The 19,991-nt window shown below is 43.2% G+C and overlaps 1 protein-coding gene across 2 annotated transcripts in view; it reads left to right on the top strand.

The window, feature by feature from the left end:
• The first annotated feature begins 2,312 nt into the window (after window positions 1–2,312).
• The window catches only part of Klhl8 (kelch like family member 8), a 52,729-nt gene continuing 35,050 nt past the window's right edge, over window positions 2,313–19,991 (top strand). The window contains exon 1 of one of the 2 annotated variants that reach the window (XM_005076364.4): window positions 2,313–2,441. The gene's annotated coding sequence lies outside the window, so the exon portion shown is untranslated. Of the gene's footprint in view, window positions 2,442–14,369; window positions 18,135–19,991 lie in introns of those variants that run through there. The other variant, XM_013117996.3, reaches the window with a different exon arrangement.

Below are 19,991 nucleotides of genomic sequence, written 5' to 3'. Positions count from 1 at the left end.
TATCTCCCACTTTCTCTTCTAAAAGTTTCAGTGTGGCTGGATTTATGTTGAGATCTTTGATACATTTGGACTTAAGTTTTGTACAAGGCAATAAACATGGATCTATCTGCAGTCTTCTGCATACCAGTACCCAGTTATGAGGCTCACTGCCAAACTCTTTTTACGAGGCTACAATTACCTTGATACCCAAGCCACACAAAGACACAACTAAGAAAGAGAACTATAGACCAATATCCCTCATGAACATCGATACAAAAATACTCAATAAAATACTCGCAAACTGGATTCAAGAATACATCAGAAAAATCATCCACCATGATCAAGTAGGCTTCATCCCAGGAATGCAGGGATGGTTCAACATTATAAAATCTATCAATGTAATCCACCATATAAACAAACTGGGAAAGAAAAACCACATGATCATCTCACTAGATGCTGAAAAAGCCTTTGACAAAATCCAGCACCCCTTCATGATAAAGGTCCTAGAGAGATCAGGGATAACAGGAACATACCTGAATATAATAAAAGCAATATACAGTAAACCAACAGCTAACATCAAACTAAATGGAGAGAAACTCAAAGCAATTCCTCTAAAATCAGGAACAAGACAAGGCTGTCCACTCTCTCCATATCTCTTCAATATTGTACTTGAAGTTCTAGCTACAGCAATAAGACAACAAAAGGAGATAAAGGGGATACAAATAGGAAAAGAAGTCAAACTTTCACTATTTGCAGATGATATGATTGTTTACATAAGTGACCCAAAAACTCCGCAAGGTTACTCCTAGAGCTGATAAACACCTTCAGCAATGTGGCAGGATACAAGGTAAACTAAAAAAATCAGTGGCCCTATTATATACAGATGATGAAGTGACTGAGAAAGAAATCAGAGAAACATCACCCTTTACAATAGCCAAAAACAGCATCAAATATCTGGGGATAATGTTAACCAAAGAAGTGAAAGACCTGTATATCAAGAACTTTGTGTCTTTAAAGAAAGAAATCAAAGAAGATACCAGAAAATGGAAAGATCTCCCATGCTCTTGGATTGGTAGGATCAACATAATAAAAATGGCAATCTTGCCAAAAGCAGTCTACAGATTCAATGCAATCCCTATCAAAATTCCATCACAATTCTTCAAGGACCTGGAAAAAAACATTAATCAACTTTATATGGAAAAACAAAAGGCCCAGGATAGCCAAAACAACCCTATACAATAAAGGAACTTCAGGAGGCATCACCATACCTGACTTCAAGCTCTATTATAGAGCTATAGTCCTGAAAACAGCTTGGTATTGGCACAAAAATAGGCAGGTAGACCAATGGAACCGAATTGAAAACCCTAATTTTAACCCACACACCTATGAATACTTGATTTTTGACAAAGAAGCTAAAACTGTACAATGTATCACTTTTTAAGAGAGGTCCCTGCCCGGGCTAAGCCTCACCCTCTTTATTGCTATTTGGTATAAATATTTGACTTAAAAATTTTTTTCTTACCCGACCCTATTATTCAAAGAGAAATTCTTCTCTATACCCAGAGTTGTACCACTTCTCACTGGACCAAAGTACCTGACCAAACAGCCCGGGGGAGAAAGATGAATTTGTGCTCTCCATCAGGGGACTGAGCTTCTCATGGCCGAGGCGGCCTGAAGTGGCTTGAAGGCTCTGGTTCCCACCTGTGGGTGATGTTTGAGCGGGCTATGGATCCTTTGGGGCCAGCTGGTGTAAGTAGGCCCGTGGGAGCGTGATCTTCACTACACCTGTCTCCCTTTCAGGCCCAGCTGGGTCTCTCCAGCTTGCCTGGGCTGGATCAAATTCGCACCTCCGTGCTTGGCGCTCGAGCATGCTGACACGGCCACCCAGTCTGTGACTCAATTTCTTATAAGTTTTGAAGATTCTGGGAACTTAAGGATGCCCTGGGTGGGGGGCGAGGGAGAGTTCTGTGATTATCCCACAACATTCCCTTGCTCTCTTTTCCTACTTTTTCAGCGACTTTGAGGATTTGACTTATCTCCTTTTTTTTTTTTTTTAACTAGCAATAATGTTCAGCACTCGGTACTTGGTTCAGCCAATTCCTTCCTTAGTTTTCGGACGCAAGCTGTTTTGTTCACGTCTTGCAGAGCATGCGGTAGGACTTACAGGAATAGATGATAGAAAACCCGGCACAAGTGAAGCGGCCCAGGGCCAGTGCGCGTGCCCGCGGGCGCGCTCCCCTAAGAGGCAACCGAAAACTACATTTCCCAGAGTGCCGCGCGCCCCGCCACGCCCCGCCCCGTCCCGCCCTGCCCCCGCGGCTCTCAAGCGCGCTCCGGCCGGCCGGGCACGAGCCAGTGAGCGAGCAAGCAAGCAAGCAAGCGGGTGTCCGAGCGGGGCTGGCGCGGCGCCGGCGCGGAGCGGGTGTGGCGGCTCGGCCTGCGCGGTGGGCGCGGACAGCGAGGTAACCGCCGCGTCGTCCCGCGGGCTGGACTGCCTGCAGCGGCCACCCGCGCTGGTCCGCGACGGCGAGGGGCGGCCGGGCGGCGCCGTCTCCCAGGGAACCGAGAGGACCGGACGGGCCTCGCGGGCCGCGCTGTCCCGAGCGGCGGCGCAGGTGCTAGGGGTCCGGGGCGGGCGGCCTGCCGGGTGCCCCCTCGGTGGGGCTCCCGGGGCTGCGGCTGTCCGCGCGGTCTGCGGACGCCGCCCCGGGCTGAGCTCGCAGCCTTCTCCCGGGAGGGCGCGCGATGTGTGGACTCACTTTGGGGTTCCTAGCCGGCTCCCGGGGTTGCACGGTCCTGACGCTGAGGTTTACGGTTTGGGAAGCTTGTCACATTGTTTTTTTTTTTTTTTTTTTTTTCCCTCCGCTCTGCGAGGAAATCTTGGCAGTCTTGAATATTCCTGTTAACCTGCTGTAATTGCCCACCTTGAATTATTTTGCTGCTTACCTGAAGCTGTTGTTAGCGCGGGAGGATACTTTAGAACCTGGGTGGCTACAAGTAATTAACCTGCCAAAGTGCACGTGGGTTTTTTTTTTTAATACTGTTTTTCTCTTACAGCAGTTAATTGTTTCCCCTCTTGTCTCTGCATGTCCAGTGAGCCCTGGCCGTGCTAAGGGGAGGGTGGTATACTCTTGGCTGAGCAGAAGCCCCCAGCTGATGGTGCCTCAGCCTGAAAACTGCATGCAGGTGGCTTTGCCATTAGCTGTTGCTTTCCATCTGCTTCCTCCTGGCACCTTTTTTGGTTAGTCAAACTGACTGACCTACTTAAAACTTTAGTCATGTTGCCTTTAAAACAGTAGAAACACAAATCTAGAAAGAAATCACAAGATGCTGTATGCACTTGGTTTCATATTTATTCCCACAGTGTCTCCCCCTCACCACTACTGCCCCCTCCCCCGTGCACCCTCTGGGCCTTGTGCATGCTCGCACTGAATATACATACATGCATACATGCGTGCATGCATGCATACATGCATACATACATGCATGCATGCATACATACAGTCCGAATTTTTGCACTTAAAGCGGTCTTTCCAGTATTTGATACTGTTAGTGTTAATGATTTGCTACGTCATGTATTCCACAATAATTCCAAATCCTAATTTAAAATCACAGTGAGTAATTAAGCAGAGCGTATCATTTTCCTGTCCCTATGGAAACTCAACATCCCTTCTGTCAACTCTCTCGCAGGATCAGAACCTACTTTTGGCATTCCCCTTATCACTCAAAAATTTGTCCTTTCCCTTAGGGTTCAGATGGCGTTAGGAAATGAGGCAGTAACTCGGTTGATGGAGTGCTTGCCTAGCCCTGGGTTCCATGTCCAGCCCTGCACAACTGGGCTTGGTGGTGCGTGCCTGTGATCCCAGCGCTTGGGAGACCAGGGCAGGAGAGCCAGAAGTTCAAGGTCATCCTCAGCTACTTGAGTTTGCTGCCAGCCTGGGCTACATGAGACCCTGTCTGAAAACAGCAGCAAAATCTAAACAAAAAACCAAAAATGCGTATCTAAACTTTCCCTGTCTCGTGAGAATTCTCAACTAAGAGTTTATCTTTGTATATGAAGAACTAAAGACATGAGCAAGAACGAATGTTTGATAAAACAACAAAATGCCATGGTTTTCAGCGGTAGGCTCTTCATTGTCACTTTATCTTTTTTCTAAAATAAGTTTTATATTAAACAATAAAGCAAGAGGAAGTTGGATATTTAAAATTTTTCATTTTTTTGGCAGTACTGGAGATCAAATTCAGTTGAGTATTTAAAATACCCTAATTATTGTTTACTGCTTCCCTCCTGACATCTTAAGTGTGGTCTGTTGGTGTGTTTTCTCTGTTCTGAGGAGGATATAATAGGGGGTTGAGCTCACTTCTGCAATTAGTTCTGGGTTAGAATCCCTGCTGTCTACTCATTGGCTGTTTAATCTTGGCAACGTGTTATCTGAACCTCTGCTTCCTTAGCTGTGGAAGAGGGATAAAAATACTGTCTGCCTGTGCCTTCCTGGCATTGTAAGGATTAATTGTTATTATATCCGGGGACATTTTATACTCCATAATCTCCAATCCTTGTTGATAGCCCCAGTTGCATGCTGTATTTTAAAATGCTATCATACAGTTTATTCTCTGGTGGCCAGTGCATTGTAAACAGTCACCTTTGTTTTGTCTTTGAAGAATTAAGAGTATTATTAATGCAAGAGTATTGTCACTTGTTCTCTGCTTTATTTGCTTATGATTTGTATAGTTGGTTTCTGTAAATCAGGGGTGGAATTAGAAAGGAGTGGAGACACCTTGGAAACTTTTTTTCCCGTCTCAGTGATTCTTGGTCGGATTCCGTGTTTGTAATCTCCAGACAGCAGACCAGATTCAACAGATACTCACAGGGGCTCGTGGTCCTCCTCCCCTCAGAGGTTCTTTTCTTTTCTGACACAACTTGCTGTGTAGCCTGGGCTGACTCTGAACTTCATATCCTCCTGCCTCAACTCCCCAAGTCCCTGGGATTACAGAGATTCAAAAATATACCTCATAAAACGACTGGAATGGGAGAGGGTGTGAGCGTTCAATTTGGGGCTTTTCAAATCATAAGCAAGCCCTCTACTGCCAAGCTACATGACACACTTGAGCACGCGTGCACGCACGCACACACACACACACACACAAACACACACACAGAGACACATTCCAAGAACCATTGGCTTCTGTGGTCTCCAAGTTTTCTTTCTAGAAACTTGGCAGATTTTTTAAAAATGGGGGTGGGTGGTAGCGCTTCAGCTCCAGAAGTGGAGGGTGACGTTTATAATACAGTGCCGTCTTCTGGAGGCAGGGCCTCTTGACTGGTCGTTGGTTAGTAGACACTGTCTGTTCCCACCTTGCCTGCCAGCTTGGATGGCGATGGAGTTGGTGATCCAGCACCATATCACAGTTCAGCATGTTGGAATATTATTTCACATGCTAAAAGATAACCCAATTTATTCTAAAATTTGGACATTCTTGTTCTCAGTAGAATACCAAATGATAAGAGAAATTGTCTTTCAAAGTAGGTATTTATACTTGTAATTATATAATATGTTGATTGTGAAAAGTAAAGGTTTATTAAATCTTAATTGATGATTATTTTGACATTTGGTACTGTTTGTTTAGAAAGAATGTATTAGGTATATTTTACAGAAAATTTTAACTGTCTTACGTAGATGTATTACTAGACTGTAATTTATGGTTATAATTTATTACAGCTTAAATTAATCTTGAGAATTCCAACATTGGAGTCTATTTCTAAGTTTGATGCACCGTTTTCCCTGGGTAGCAATAGAGCACTGGGCTTCATAAGGCTTTACAGTGTGAAACCAGCTTCTGTTTCTAGATCAGCATTCACAGTGCTTGGAGGGAGGGGATGAGGGCATCTGTGCTGCTGTACAAACTCTTTCTCCTTGGACTTTCTCCTTTGATACTGAGCAGCATTTTTATTTGAAATCTGGAGACTTTATGAAGTTAAAGGTTAGTAATCTCTTAAGTACTCGGGGATTTGTGGAATAATGAGCAGAAGTGTAGCTATCCACAGTTGCTTTTCAGACAGATAATTGGAGCAAAGGTCACATGAGAGGGCGATGCTGGTTTCTGTGGAGAGCTTCTTGTATACTCGATACTTCAAATTTATTTCAGTTGTGAGAGTTTGAGTTACATTAACTGTGTGTAAAAAGCAAATGTAATCATTTTCAAAAAAAAAAACAAAAGAACACAGCATATGGATAGGAATACAGGTGTTTTAAGATCAGTTTTTTAAAATGAGTATTCTACTTTAGAACTCTAAAAAGTTGGGAAGTACTTGTGTGGAGAGAGGATTAATAATACTGTTTTAATGCTCACGGAGACATAAATAGGTCCCTACACACACACACACACACACACACACACACACACACACACACAGAGAGAGAGAGAGAGAGAGAGAGAGAGAGAGAGAGAGAGAGAGAGGACAACAGGGTGATATAGGTCGGCAGTCCTTGTGTTTTACTAATAAGGATTCTCAATGTTTGTATCCTGATGTCAGCCATTATAAAACATACTTTGTTCTTCTGCTGTTAAAAAAAAATTAATTGGAGAACTGTGTTCCTAACGAAAAACCTCTGGGCCAATACTTTATCAAAGTAAAAACATTTATTTATTAGATGCTTACTGTATACTAAATTTGGAGCCACATACTTTTTTTTTTTTTTTTTTTTTTTTGGTTTTACGAGACAGGGTTTCTCTGTATTGTTTTGGAGGCTGTCGGTCCAGCCCGGCCTCAAACTCACAGAGATCCGCCTGCTTCTGCCTCCTGAGTGCTGGGATTAAAGGCGTGCGCTACCAACGCCCGGCTTGGAGCCACATACTTTATTGCATTACTTCATTTGAATTTCACAACCACCTTAAAGGAAAGTCAAAGTTCAGAGTAATTTTGTGTGAGTCATGCAAGCCTCCACAGCTAGAGTATCCAGACTGTCTGACTCCCAGCTCTCTGCTATGAGCCCCTACTTTATATGACTTGTGTTAGACATGCCTAACATATTTCTCCAAAAGATAAAAGGCAACAGTTTTCTGTAACGCTGCAGTAGTTTAGAACTAGAAGCAAACTGACTTAAATGCCGGGTCAAACTGTTGCCTGTAGACTCACTGCATATTTCTGTGCCTGCAGATGTCTTAGGACACCGGTGCTCCTTCATGTCTGATCTGTCCATAGTGAATAGTTTTCATAGATGCTGTAGAGACCACAGAGTCTAAAGTATTTCCTGCTTGGCTATTGTACCCCCTACAGATTGCTGGCTCCCAGGCTAGACCAATCCTGTTCCTTTGTAAGTGAATGTCTCAGGAGAGAATGTGACATACCAGGAATAACCCCTCACTACTGTGATTTCTGCTGTCCCATCGTACTTGTAAGGACTGTAAGATCAACAGAGATGTGATGCTTGTACACCGGATTTTGAAGTATAAAGGGGTGTGATAGTAACCCATTTAAGACACCAGCTGGAATAACAGTAGCATTTAGTCATTCTCCCTTCTTAGACTTACTTTGAAGTGCTTTGGGAATATTATTCACATGACCCATGCCTAAAGTTCTTTGGTCTGGTTTGAAATTTCCCTACATAGTTCTGTTTAGCTTTTTGAATCAGTTCATTATGTGAGTCCAAAACAGGAATTGTATAAACCAGTCACATCTTTTATTTTACAAGTAGAGCTTGTGTAATTTGTGCGCAAGTTTTTACAGCAGTGAGTTGGTGTCATTAGATTTGGTTTGGGGGTGGTATTAGTAAGGAGGACAGATGAGGCTGTGGAGAGCCTTTCGTAAGGGATAGCTGGCGATGGGGTTAGCTTAGAGAAGCAAGACCAAAAGTGGAGAATGTGGGGAATAGAATGTCTAAGACTTGCCTGTGCTTGGATAGATGGAGCTATGAGGACTCGGGGGCGGATACACCACAGTTAGCAGCCTAACTTGCGGTCCAGACTACAGCCGCTGCACTTGCCCTAGCCTGTATGTCTCTGTTCTTGCCTTGGACACATAGTTATTGCTGCTGTCTGTCTGCCCCTCTCTGGATGATCAAGCACCTCAATAGCAGGGTTATTACCATGTCTTAATTCTTATTTTGGGGCTTATTTCAGTTTTTAAGTAAGATTACTTTGTACATAATTTTGGGGTGGTGATTTTGAAACATTGTTTCTCTGTGTAACAGCCCTGGCTCTCCTGGAACTCTTTGTAGACCAGCTGGCCTCAAACTCACAGAGATCCACCTGCCTCTGCCTCCTGGGATTAAAGCCATGTGCTACCATGCCTGACTTGTGCATACGTATTTAAAAAAGGAAATTTTAAAAGAGGCGTCTCTGTGTAGCCCAGACCTGGAATTTGATATATAACAAAGGCTGATCTTGAACTGGTGATTCTTCTGTCATAGCCTCCCAAGTGATAGACTATAATAGAATATATGCTTCTATGCCTGACTTTGGGGTCTGATTCTTTTGAAGCAGCTTTTCTATGAATCATTTGTTTTGAATTGGAATTCCCGAGTCTGTCTAGGCAGGAGGCTCAGTGGTGCAGGTATCAAATGAGCTTTGGCATTGAGTGATTTGCTTGTGGGAGCTGGTGATTGACAGATGCTGCTCTGCCTAACAGCTGTCCATCATGGTGTCCTCCTTCAAGCTCTTTGTGGTTAAAGACTAGTCTATGAAACAGCATTTTCAAAAAAGACATGAAAATGTAGTGAAAGGGGCATAAAATTTATGAGGATTATTCAGTAGATAAGCAACTACTCTTTCAAGTATCGCTTTGTCATGTAGATTCCTAAAAACTCCATTTTTAAACTTACATCACTTCATTACCAACCATAGATTCGCTCTTTGTATTCATTCTTGCATCCTCTGAATCTGCAGTAGAGCCTGTGATAACTGAATGAATGAATGAATGAATGATGCATTGAGTGATGGTTTGTGTTTCAAACCTGTATGACTTCTATATTGCATCATATGTTTTATTGTGTGTGTTCAAACTAAATTTGGTTTGTATCCATACTGTAAAAATTAAAAAGCTTTCAGACTCCTAGGAAAATACTGATTCTTTTTTTGGCCACATGTTATTCAGCTTTCTATCAGAATAATGGAATTATGAAGATAGTTTATAAAAAGAAGAGGCTAATTTTAGCTCACAGGTTTGGAGATTCTAGTTCATGATTAGTTTGGTTGGCTTTGGGCCTGTGATAAGACCAGACATCATGGGGGGTGGGATGTGTGTGTCCAGAGCAAAACAAACCAGAAGCTCAATGTATCACAGCCTCCAATGCTTCAAAACACTGGTTCTCAACCTGTGGGTCATGACCCCTTTGGGGTTGAACAACCCTTTCACAAGGGTCATCTAAGACCATTGGAAAACACAGATGTTTACATTACTGTTCATATCAGTAGCAGATATAGTTATGAAGTAGCTACAAAAATAATATTTTGGTTTGGAATCACCACAATATGAGGAACTGTATTAGAGGGTCGCAACATTAGGAAGGTTGAGAACCACTGCTCTAAGACTTCCTACTCCTCTCCAACCCTGAAAGTTGCCTCCACCCTGAAAGGTGCCTCTTGTGTGAGGGAGCAAGCCTTCAAATCAGGCTTCAATCACTGGCACCTGCTTAAACCTGCTACTCTAAATGATAGGTCATTAGGATTTATTTTAAACCAGTTCAGTTTGGGATTTGGTTGTGTTTTTTCCTTTCTTTTACATGACCAGCAGGAAACAGCCTAAAAGATGATACTTGGCAACAAGTGATGATATATTTATTTTTGCTTAGTTTTATAGTCAAATGATGATCACCTGCTAGCCTTAAGCTTTATGTCATTCTCAAAAGCAATGAGCAATGTAGGTTTCCTCTGGAAAGGATAGTCCCCACAGGTAATGCACATATTTAGATAAAATCCATGTCCTGTTAGTTCCATGTACTAGACTTTCAGAGCATGTCTGTAGTAAACTAAGGAATTCAGTTCCAGCAGTGAAGTAATTACCATGGTTTGGATGCCTTCTTAATAAACTAATCCCCTGAATAGAACTGTCTTATAAAGCATTTATTACTTTAGTAATATCGTTATTAAGATGATAGTGGTAACCAATATATCCTAAGGCCATGATGTTCTACAGAAGTTCATGGAACCAACACACTGTGGGCTGAAGCCTCTGAAACCATGAGCCAAATAAGTAGCCCTCTTCTCCTTACATAGTTAGCTGCTGGAGAAATGCCTAACACAGTCACTCAGACACTTTCAATGGCGTCAAAGCTGTATATAACATGACCTACTTTATGATGACTGCAGTGGAAAGATAAGATTATGCTGTGATGGATGCACAGAAGCACACCCAGCCCAGCCTAGTAATCGGGAGAGTGTTAAGACTTGATTAGTTTCAGAGGTTACTTTTACTATTTGAGGGTATTTATGGTGTGTGTGTGTGGTGTGGGTGTGCGTGTGTGCACTCATGCATGTATGTAGGCGTGCACACATGAATGCATGTGTCCACTGAGGCCAGAGGAGTTGGACCTCCCTGGAGTTGAAATTGAAGTTGTGAGCTGCCTAATGTGGATACATGGAATCCAACTCAGATCCTCTGGAAGCTGTGTGTGCTCTTAATTCCTGGGCCATCTCTCCAACCCTAGGACTTGATTGTTAAAGTGCATTTGCTTGTTGTCATGGAACTGATTGTGTAGCTCACACTGTCTTAAGCTTGTGCAGTTCTCCTTCCTTGGTCTTGAGAGACTGGAATTACAGGCTGGAGAAGGCTTGAGTCTTAAAAGTGTACAGCATCTACACTCATCTAGAGTTCTTTCTACTTGACACTTTCTCATTAAAGTGTGGTATAAAGCAAAGTTGCCTTAGTCGTTTGTGGATTGTGCCATTGTGATGTCACATGCCAGAGGGTGAAAGTAAAGGAGTGAGAACAAGCTAGGTGGCTTGAGCATTGTGCTCTCTGCTTTGCTGTTGGTGTTGTTTTCTGTAATCCTACATTTTATTTGCATGTTAGAAATATCAGTTTGTTACACAGTGTCTACATCAAGTCACTTGAACTGGTCTGCTTCTGTGCGGTACTTTTGGTTTGGTGCTACGTGTATTGTTGCTTGATACTGGCGCAGAGGCAGTGGAGGCTCCAGTTATGTTTCCTTATCTTAGTGCTCCAGAATATCTTAGGATAGACTTACACGACTGTTTCTCCTTTTTCCTGCTGCTGCTGCTTTTTCTTTTTCTTTTATTTATTTATTTATTTATTTTTTGGTTTTTCAAGACAGGGTTTCTCTGTGGCTTTGGAGGCTGTCCTGGAACTAGCTCTTGTAGACCAGGCTGGCCTCGAACTCACAGGGATCCACCTGCCTCTGCCTCCCAAGTGCTGGGATTAAAGGCGTGCGCCACCAACGCCCGGCTGCTTTTTCTTTTTAAATCAGCTTAACATACTATGAGAAGAGGATGTGGTTCTCTTCTCACTCCGTATGGGGTAGGGATCCTAGATTGCATCATTACTGAATACTAATACACAGTCTTGTGTGCTGTGCAGGTGCTTGTGTGTGCAGATACATCTGCATGTACATGTGCATATGTGTGCTTTGGAGGACAGAGGTCCACCTCGGTTGCTGGTCCTCAGGAGATGCCCACCTTGTTTGTTCACTAAGACCTGGGGCTCGGGGTTCACCCGGGCTGGCTGTCCAGAAGCCCGAAGATCCACTTCTTCCTGCTTCATCACAGACCCAGCTTTTTATGTGGGCTTGGGGGGCCAAACTCAGGGTCTCATGTTCAGGCACTTTCCTACTGTTTCCCAGCCTGTAGTATACAGTCTTTATAAATTCCAAATTACATTAAACTCTTTAGGCAGAAGAATGTATTTAAGGGAATATTATTTTCCTACATTTGCCTTTCTGAGATGAATCAAGAGACCCATGTCTTCCTGGGGTGCAGGACAGACGTGGAACATTGCTTAAAGCACCATTGAGTATGGTTAAGAGTCAGTATTGGTGTTAATTGTAAGTTCTTCCTGTAAGCACTCCTGAGGTTTATTTTCATATAAATGAAAATGTTGTGGGGATGACTGGATGCCTTTAGTTGGCTGTTAGACTTTGTTTAGTGCCCTGACTTCCCCCAAGACAGAAAGGAGTACCAGAGAGCCGGCTGGACAACCATGTGCCATGCTGCACACTCCTTGGGCACCTGAGGAAGTTACGCAACAATTGAAGCCACTCGCTGCTGAAGCACAGCTTGGCTTCTAAAGAGGTGGCTCCCGGCATGACTGTTAAAAATATCTTACTGCAGACCTTCCATGCAACCATTTCCTGGCCTGAGAGGGAGCAGTACCCCTGGTGACCTGATAGAAGACTATTCATAAGGGACAGCTGAAGTTGGTAAAAACACAATTGATAATTTACTTGAAGATCTGAAGTGACTGGGGCAAACACCCATTTTCTGTTTCCATACAGCCAGCAAGTTATTATACTTATGTAGTGAACTGACTAAAATGCCTTCTTGTTTTGCCTCTTAACATATTATGTTCAATTAAAAGCATCTGTCCACTCTAGTGTTCTCTCTCTGTCTCTGTCTCTCCCTCCCTCCCTCTGTCTCTCCCTCCCTCCCTCCCTCCCTCCCTCCCTCCCTCCCTCCCTCCCTCCCTCCCTCCCTTTCTCTCTCTCTCTCTCTCTCTTTTTCTCTCTCTCTCTCTCACACACACACACACACACACACACACATACACACACACCATCTGTAGGGTGGACTGAGTTGGTAATGCAAAGAAAGAATGCATGGTGGTGACTAGAAGAGTGGCGAAGTGATAGTGGAATGCTGGCAGCTGAACCGCAGAAGTGATGGCGCTGGGTTGTGGCAGTGGCCGGTCTGCAAACGAGGCAGAGGTCCAGACAGCCACAGGAGAGGCCCGAGCCGCACGGAGAGGCCAGCGGCTGAGCAACAGAAGTGGAGCTCAGCCAGCAAGCAGTCAGTGGCTCTAACAGCCGCAGGACGGGCAGCAGGGCTGAAGTGGAAGCAGGAAGGAAAAGGCAACGGTGGCTGCTGCCCTGGCACAACAGCAGTCATGACCGAGGCCCAGCATCGAGGCCACAGAAGACCTGGGGTAGAGTGGCAGAGGAGTAAGAAAAGTGGTAGACATGAGGAGAAGGCGGGAGATGGTGGAGAGCAAACCCTGAGAAAGGAGGACCACTGAGAAACTTGAGAAGATCCAGAGAAGAGCAACTGCAGACTCTGGAGACAGGAACGTCCCGTCAAGCACCATGGAGGGCTCAACCACCTTTCTTAGGAGATGCATTGTCAAAGACTGCATAGACCTAGAGGCTAAAGTGTCACTGCCATCGGGGACTGAGGAATCCTGATGTCCTAGCCTCAGAAAGAGCTGTAGGCCTAAGGTCCTGGTGCCTGTGTCCTCATGAGGGCTATAACACAAGGCTGCTTCTGCTGCTTTGCCAGGGTATCGAGGACTGTGTGAGGATTGCTGAAGATGAGCCCTGGAAGAGTTCACACTCACCACAAAGACCCCAGCCATTCAATGGGAAACATTCTTGCTCTTTTCAAAGTTGAAAAGATTGCATTTTTAAATAGACTATTTAAAGAGTTCTATATAGGTATGTTTTATAGGCATGCTTATGGGGGGAGTGAATTTGTGTGTGTGTGCCCGTGTGTACGCTTGTGCATGGAGGCTAGAAGTCATTCCTCCGAAGCCTTCCTCCTTTGTTTTTGACACAGGGTCACTCACTGGTGGATCAGCAGTGAGACTGACTGGCCAGTCAGCTCCAGGGATAGATATCTTTACTCCAAGCACTCTGACTACAGGTCTGTACTGTCACAGTCACTGTGGGTGTAAGTGTTGGTGTACATGTTATCGGTGTGTGTGTGTGTGTGTGTGTGTGTGTGTGTGTGTGTGTGTGTGTGTGTGTATATGTAAGCCAGAAGAAGTCAGTGCTGTCTTCCTCAATTGTAGTCCACCTTATTTTTTTCTGGGACAGTGTCTACCCCGAATCTGGAGTTTGCCAACTCCAGTTGACTGGCTGCATACCTGATTTTTTATATGGGTGTTGGAGCTCAGACTTGTTCATCTTGTATGGCAAGCATTTTACTGATTGGTGTGCCGCTCTATCCTTATAGACAGTTTTAAGCTCTTGAGTCTGATCCAAATTTAACTTCAAATTTAAAAATAATTTTAGAATAATGAATGTTCTAAGACTGGATGTGGAAGTGTGTGGATTTAAACATAAAGATAGGGTGGTGATCCATGCTGTCCTAATACTCAGATACTAAGAGCAACATCTGTCTATACCTGTCTGTCTGTCTCACCTATCATCTATCTGTATCCATATGTCTGCATCTGTATATCTAGATCTATCATCAATATCATACATCCAATCTATTTATCATCTATCTATGACAAAATACTAGGTGGAAGAATAATTGCTGATAGAATTATGATTGTAAGAGTCTGTCAAGATTTATGTGGTAACCTAGCCCACAAAAGTCCATGGGAGTTAATCACTCATGACCCAGGCAACTACATAGATGTGGTTAAAAAACAGTCTTTTGAGGCTGGGTACATAGCTCACTGGCATAGCAAGCACAAAACTTTAAATCGAATCCTCACCTCTACCCCTGAAAAACACCACCATTGTCTTGTGAGATGTTAATGTACAGCAGGCGGTGGTGACTCACGCCTTGAGTTCCAGGACAGCCAGGGCTGCCACACAGGGAAACTCTGTTTTGAAGAAAATGAGAAGAAAAAAAAGATGTTAATGTGCATTATTCAAAATTATTCAAGTAAATCTAAAGCACAAAAGAAGAAATCGGAGTTATGCAAAGTCTCTCAGAAGGAAGAGCTCACATATCCCTGGGAGAATTAGAGAAGACTTCATAAAAGACACATTATTTAAGTTGGGTCTTGGCATTCCCTCAGCAATGGCTCAAGCAAGCACCCGTGCTTTTAATTCTGCAAGGCTGATTAAGAAGTATGTGGTACATTAGAAAAAGAATGGATGACCCTTGACAAGGTGGGGACAGTAAGGCCTTCTGTGCTGTTAGACCCTAAATGAGCAAGCTTGTGTGGGTGGCATGCAGCAATTCAGTGAGGACCTTTGTGTCTCTTTTTTCTTTCCCCTACTTTATATTAAAAACTGATGGAGGAGAAAGAAGATAGGTTAGAGGGAGCAAGGAAGGTGATTCTAACTGTTTGAACCGCATATTCTTAGCAGCTTGGAGGTGACAAAGCTGGATAAATATGGCAGCATTGCTCTTAGGTGTTAACATGGGTAGGAGGACCACGGTGAGGTAGTCCAGGTGAGATGTGAGGTGGATTAGACTAGCATACACCAAGAACAATGCTGTTCAGTGAAGTAGGAAAATAGTGTAAGAAAACTTTCAGTTAGAATCCAGTATACATGCTGTGAAAATTGGAAATCAAACCTGACTCAAATTTTGAACTAGAACTGGGAAGATGACATTGCCCCTGGAAAGTGACTGGCTTTAGAAGGGAAGGTGGGGTCTTAGTTCTTCGTGGTCTGCTGCAGTTTCCTTCCTTGCAGGGTTATGAACAGGGGTGTGGTGGTAAGTGATACAGTCCACAGGGCTCCACTGCATGATCTGAATCTTGCCTCTGCCATGGTGGTGGGTTCTACTCCGTGTCCTCAGCTCATCTATAAAAAGAAGTGTCCTTGTAGCTCATTGAGCTGTAGTGAGGACTAAATATGCATAAAGGACCAAGGTAAGAACAGTGGCTGGATACTGTTTCTGTGACCAAGATGCTGCTCATAGTTTAGAGGACAATAGTATTTTCATGGTGGTGGTGACATCTTTATACCTTGTTCCGTGAGCTGACTTATCCATTGGGCAGTAGAGTGGCTTGTGAATATATGCGTGCGTGTGTTCGTTCGTGCGTGCGTGTGATGTATATGTATGTTTGTCCTCTGAATTGTATAAGGAGCATGTTAGAATGCTATTGTCTGTTTTCTGTTTTAGTTTTATCATATAGTCAAGTTGATGTTTTTGGTGTGCATTTGTAAAAAGATACCTGACAGTTCCATCATTAAAACCTCCTTGTGACATCTTTAGTCACACCTCTACCCACCTCTAATTTTAGCAACTACTCAACTGATTATTCTGGCCACTGATTATGTTCTTTTGAAAATATATAAGTGGTCTTATAAAGTACAGTTTATTACCTTTTATTGTAGACTAATGTCCCATCATGTAGGTGTGTCACCATGAGTTTATCTACTTATCTCGATCATTTAGCTCGTTTCTAGGTATTAGCTGTTGTGAGTAGAGCAGCCATCAAATTTTTTTAGCAGATTCTTAAATTAAGTTTTCCTTTCTTAAGGGAAGATTACCAAGAGTCAGATTGCCTGGTAATACTGTATGTTTATAGAAAAGAATTATCAAAACCTATTTTAGAACTGAACTATCTTGTATTCTCAGTAGTAATATTTAAAAGGTTCAGGCACTTCTTATCTTTATCAGCACTTGTAATTTTTAGGATAATTTTTGTTAGCATGCAGATAAATGTTTCATTATGACACCTTCATTATATCATTGTCTTGTTTTTATTCACTTCACCTGGCCTCTCCTCTCCCCCCTCACTTTTCCCGCCCTCCTCACCCAATACTTCCTTCATGACACTTGCATTCTCCCTTCTGCCTCCCTTCAGACCTCATCATCTGCTGTCATGGAGCCCTTTCCACTGCACCCCCACCCCTACACACACACACACACACACACACACACACACACTCATGTACTTGTGCATACACACATTTAAATCTAGACTCCTCATACGAGAGAATACATACTATCTTTCTGAGCCTGTCTCATTTCACTTAACGATCTCTAATTCATCCATATTCTCGTGAGTATAATCATTTCACTCTTGTTTGCAGCCAAATAAAATTCTGTTGCGTACATGCACCACGTTTTCTTTAGCCTTTTATTTGCTGATGAGTGTGCAGGTGTGTCCATGTCTTGGCTATTGTCAAACGATGTGGCCATAACCCTGAATGTGCCAGGATCTCTAGGATGCTGATTTAGAACCCTTGAGTCACAAGTGTGATGTAGCCGCATCATACAGCAGTTGTAGAGTTTTTTCCTGGGTTCCAGAGTGGCCATACTCGTTTATATTTCCACACATTGCCCACATACGTCTTCACCAGCGCAGGTTTTCTTATTAACGGTCATTCTGACAGGTGAGGTGGACCTCAAAGCACTTTTACCTTGCCGTCTCCCTTTGGTCAAGAAGGAGTTTTGAACACTCTTCATGTGTTTGTTGACCATGTGTATCTCTTCCCAATGGTCACATGTCAGTTCAGTCCGTCAGCCACTTTACTGATTGTATTACTAAGGTTTGGTATTTAGTGTCTTTTTTAGATTCCCTTATCAGATTACAGTTGGCAGATTTTCTCCAATTCTTTAGGCTGCCTCTTCATTCTGTCATTTCCTTTGTGTTACAGAAGCTGTTTAATTTCGTGCAACCTCAGCTGTTGATTCCTGGGATTGCTTTCTGACTTTTCAGAATGCTCAGAATAATATCAACTATTATATATTTTTATTTTAGCAATTCTGATATGTGTGTGATGGTATTTTTCTCATGGTTTAAATGTATTCCTCTAATAGGAGTGATGCTCAACATCTTTTTGTGAGATATTTGCTATCTTCACTGGTTCTTTCTTTATTTGGGACACGTGTTTGTGAGGTGATTCCCAGATGTTTTTCATGCTTAAGTGTGTTTTCTTAACTGTTTTGCTTTCATAATGCAAGGTTCACTTTTTGTTGTTGTCATGCCCCAAACATGCATGTCCCCTGGGCGTTGAACATGTAGGCAGGTGCTTGACCACTGAGCAACACTCCCCACCTACTAAGAACTTTTTTTTTATCATCTCAGAACCGTAACTTGAGATTACCTAGTCATGAAGCTTTTCTCATAGGTTTTCTTCTGAAAGTTTTATGGTTTTAATTGTAATTACACTTATGTAGGCTGTCATTCTCCCCCTGAGCCCTCCTCTTACAGCTTGAAGCTATTGTCCATGGGGAGTTTGTGTGTTCTACTCCATGCTACTGACTCGTCAGTTATTTATGCCAGCATGGCATGGGCCAGAGTGATTTCTCTATGCTTGGGATTATGTAACCTGATGCTGTTGCTGAAGGTATGTAATACTGAGTTTTACATTGGAGGTGGCGATTCCTCAAACCTTGTTTCAAAAAGTTTTTATGTATCCTGGCTTCTTTGCCTTTCCACTTGAAAATTTAGACTCAGTGTGTCAGTGTCTTTATTATAAAAATTTCTCATGATTTGATTGACATTGATTTAAATCAGAATCAGTCATGGTTACTAAGTTGAGTCTTCTAGCCTAGAAACTCTGGTAGCTTCCCATTTCTTTAAGTTTTCTTTGATTTGCTTCAATGAAGTATTTCAGTGTGTATATTCTATACATTTCACTGGACTTATACCAGAGTTTCTCCCACTTTTTTTGTTTTGGAAGCAATTAACTTTTCAAATTTCCTGTTTCCATCATGCATTGCTAGTAGACAGAAATAAAGTTGATCTTTATGTGTTTATCTTGTATTTTGTGGCCTTGTAAACTCACTAGTGTTAGGTACTCCTGCTTGTTAGAAATGTTTTACATCACAATTGTCAGCTAATGGGACCTCCCTGGGGACAAAGGACATGCAGATCTGGAGCCTTATCTCAGAACCTTAGCCATTGAAGTGTGATGCATTCTGTCTCTTATCCCACCCACCTTATCAGCCTTAATGTCAGGGTATGTCTACCACAACCTCTCTGCAGTTAAACTGAGTAGAGAGAGGGGGGGAGGGAGAGAGGGAGGAGAGAGAGAGTGAAGAAGAGGGAAGAGAGAGAAGGATCCTACAAGGAACAAAGTCCTGGCACTTGCTTGTTGTTAAATGCAAATGTATATATTTCTGCCACCCTTTTTTATATACTGACCACAATGGTGGCCCACTGTTACCACACAACAGACTGTCTATACACAGTATAAGATGCCAGCAGGAAGAACATAGTAGCTCCTGTGTAAGCTCATTGCTTTCTCTTCAAGGCCAGGAGCTGTTTTTGATAACAGCTCTGGTTGACAATTAGGAAGACAGTTGAGTTTTCCCCAGTTGCCAGAATAGCTGTGCATTGTTAGTGGCTATAAAACTTCAAAGTAGCTTTAGATTAGACCAGATGCCTTGCTAATGGTTGTTAAGATAAATTATTCCCTGTAACGAGCATTCTTCCTGCCAGCCTGATCCCAGAGCCGTGTCAGTTCCAAATGAACACACAGGATGCTATATTAATCATGACACTGTTGGCCGTTTCTTGTGGGCTAGCTCTGACTTAATTATCAACCCATAACTGCTAATCTTTGAGTATTTCCATGTGGTCTTCTGTCGCACCTGCTGTGCGGCCTACATCCAAGAATGTAGCGAGGTGGTCGGGATAGATGACACAGAGACCGGTCGGTTGCTTTAAGAAAACTTTATGCTTCCCAAGTCAGCTTAGGAGGAGACCCCAGTCCGCTTAGGAGAGCTCTCAGGAGAAGTCTCTGGAGAAGTCTCTGGAGAAGTCTCTCCAAGAAAAAAGAGCTTCCCTTTTTAAGGACTTTTGCCATCCATTTACATACCATTCTTTCCACTTCTCACCCTCCTGGCTGGTGGTTTAATCTCCAGCCCCAGAATCGGGGAGACACCACAGGGGGCAGGGACAGGAAGAGGCATCTAGCCTTAGGGGGTGTGACAGTCATGGTATTTCAGTGAGCAAGCCCTTATCTGAGCCCTATGAAGCTTTAAAGCACTAAATTGTTTCCAGTAAACATTACACAGATGCCTGCTCCCAGGCCGAAGGGGAAGTGGGTTTCTGCTCAAGGTCTGGTGTCCCCACAGTCTTCTCTTGCTGGAGAAAGGGTCCGGACCTCTTACTCCTCTCATATCCTACATGGTGGCTGACTGTGCCTCCATTTCCCAGAATCCTCCACCTCTCCTAGTCCCATCTATCCTGCTTTCCT

Source organism: Mesocricetus auratus, unplaced genomic scaffold (assembly GCF_017639785.1).
Source record: "Mesocricetus auratus isolate SY011 unplaced genomic scaffold, BCM_Maur_2.0 Super-Scaffold_100006, whole genome shotgun sequence".
Classification (NCBI taxonomy): domain Eukaryota; kingdom Metazoa; phylum Chordata; class Mammalia; order Rodentia; family Cricetidae; genus Mesocricetus; species Mesocricetus auratus.
This window is presented reverse-complemented; position numbering and strand designations above follow the sequence as displayed.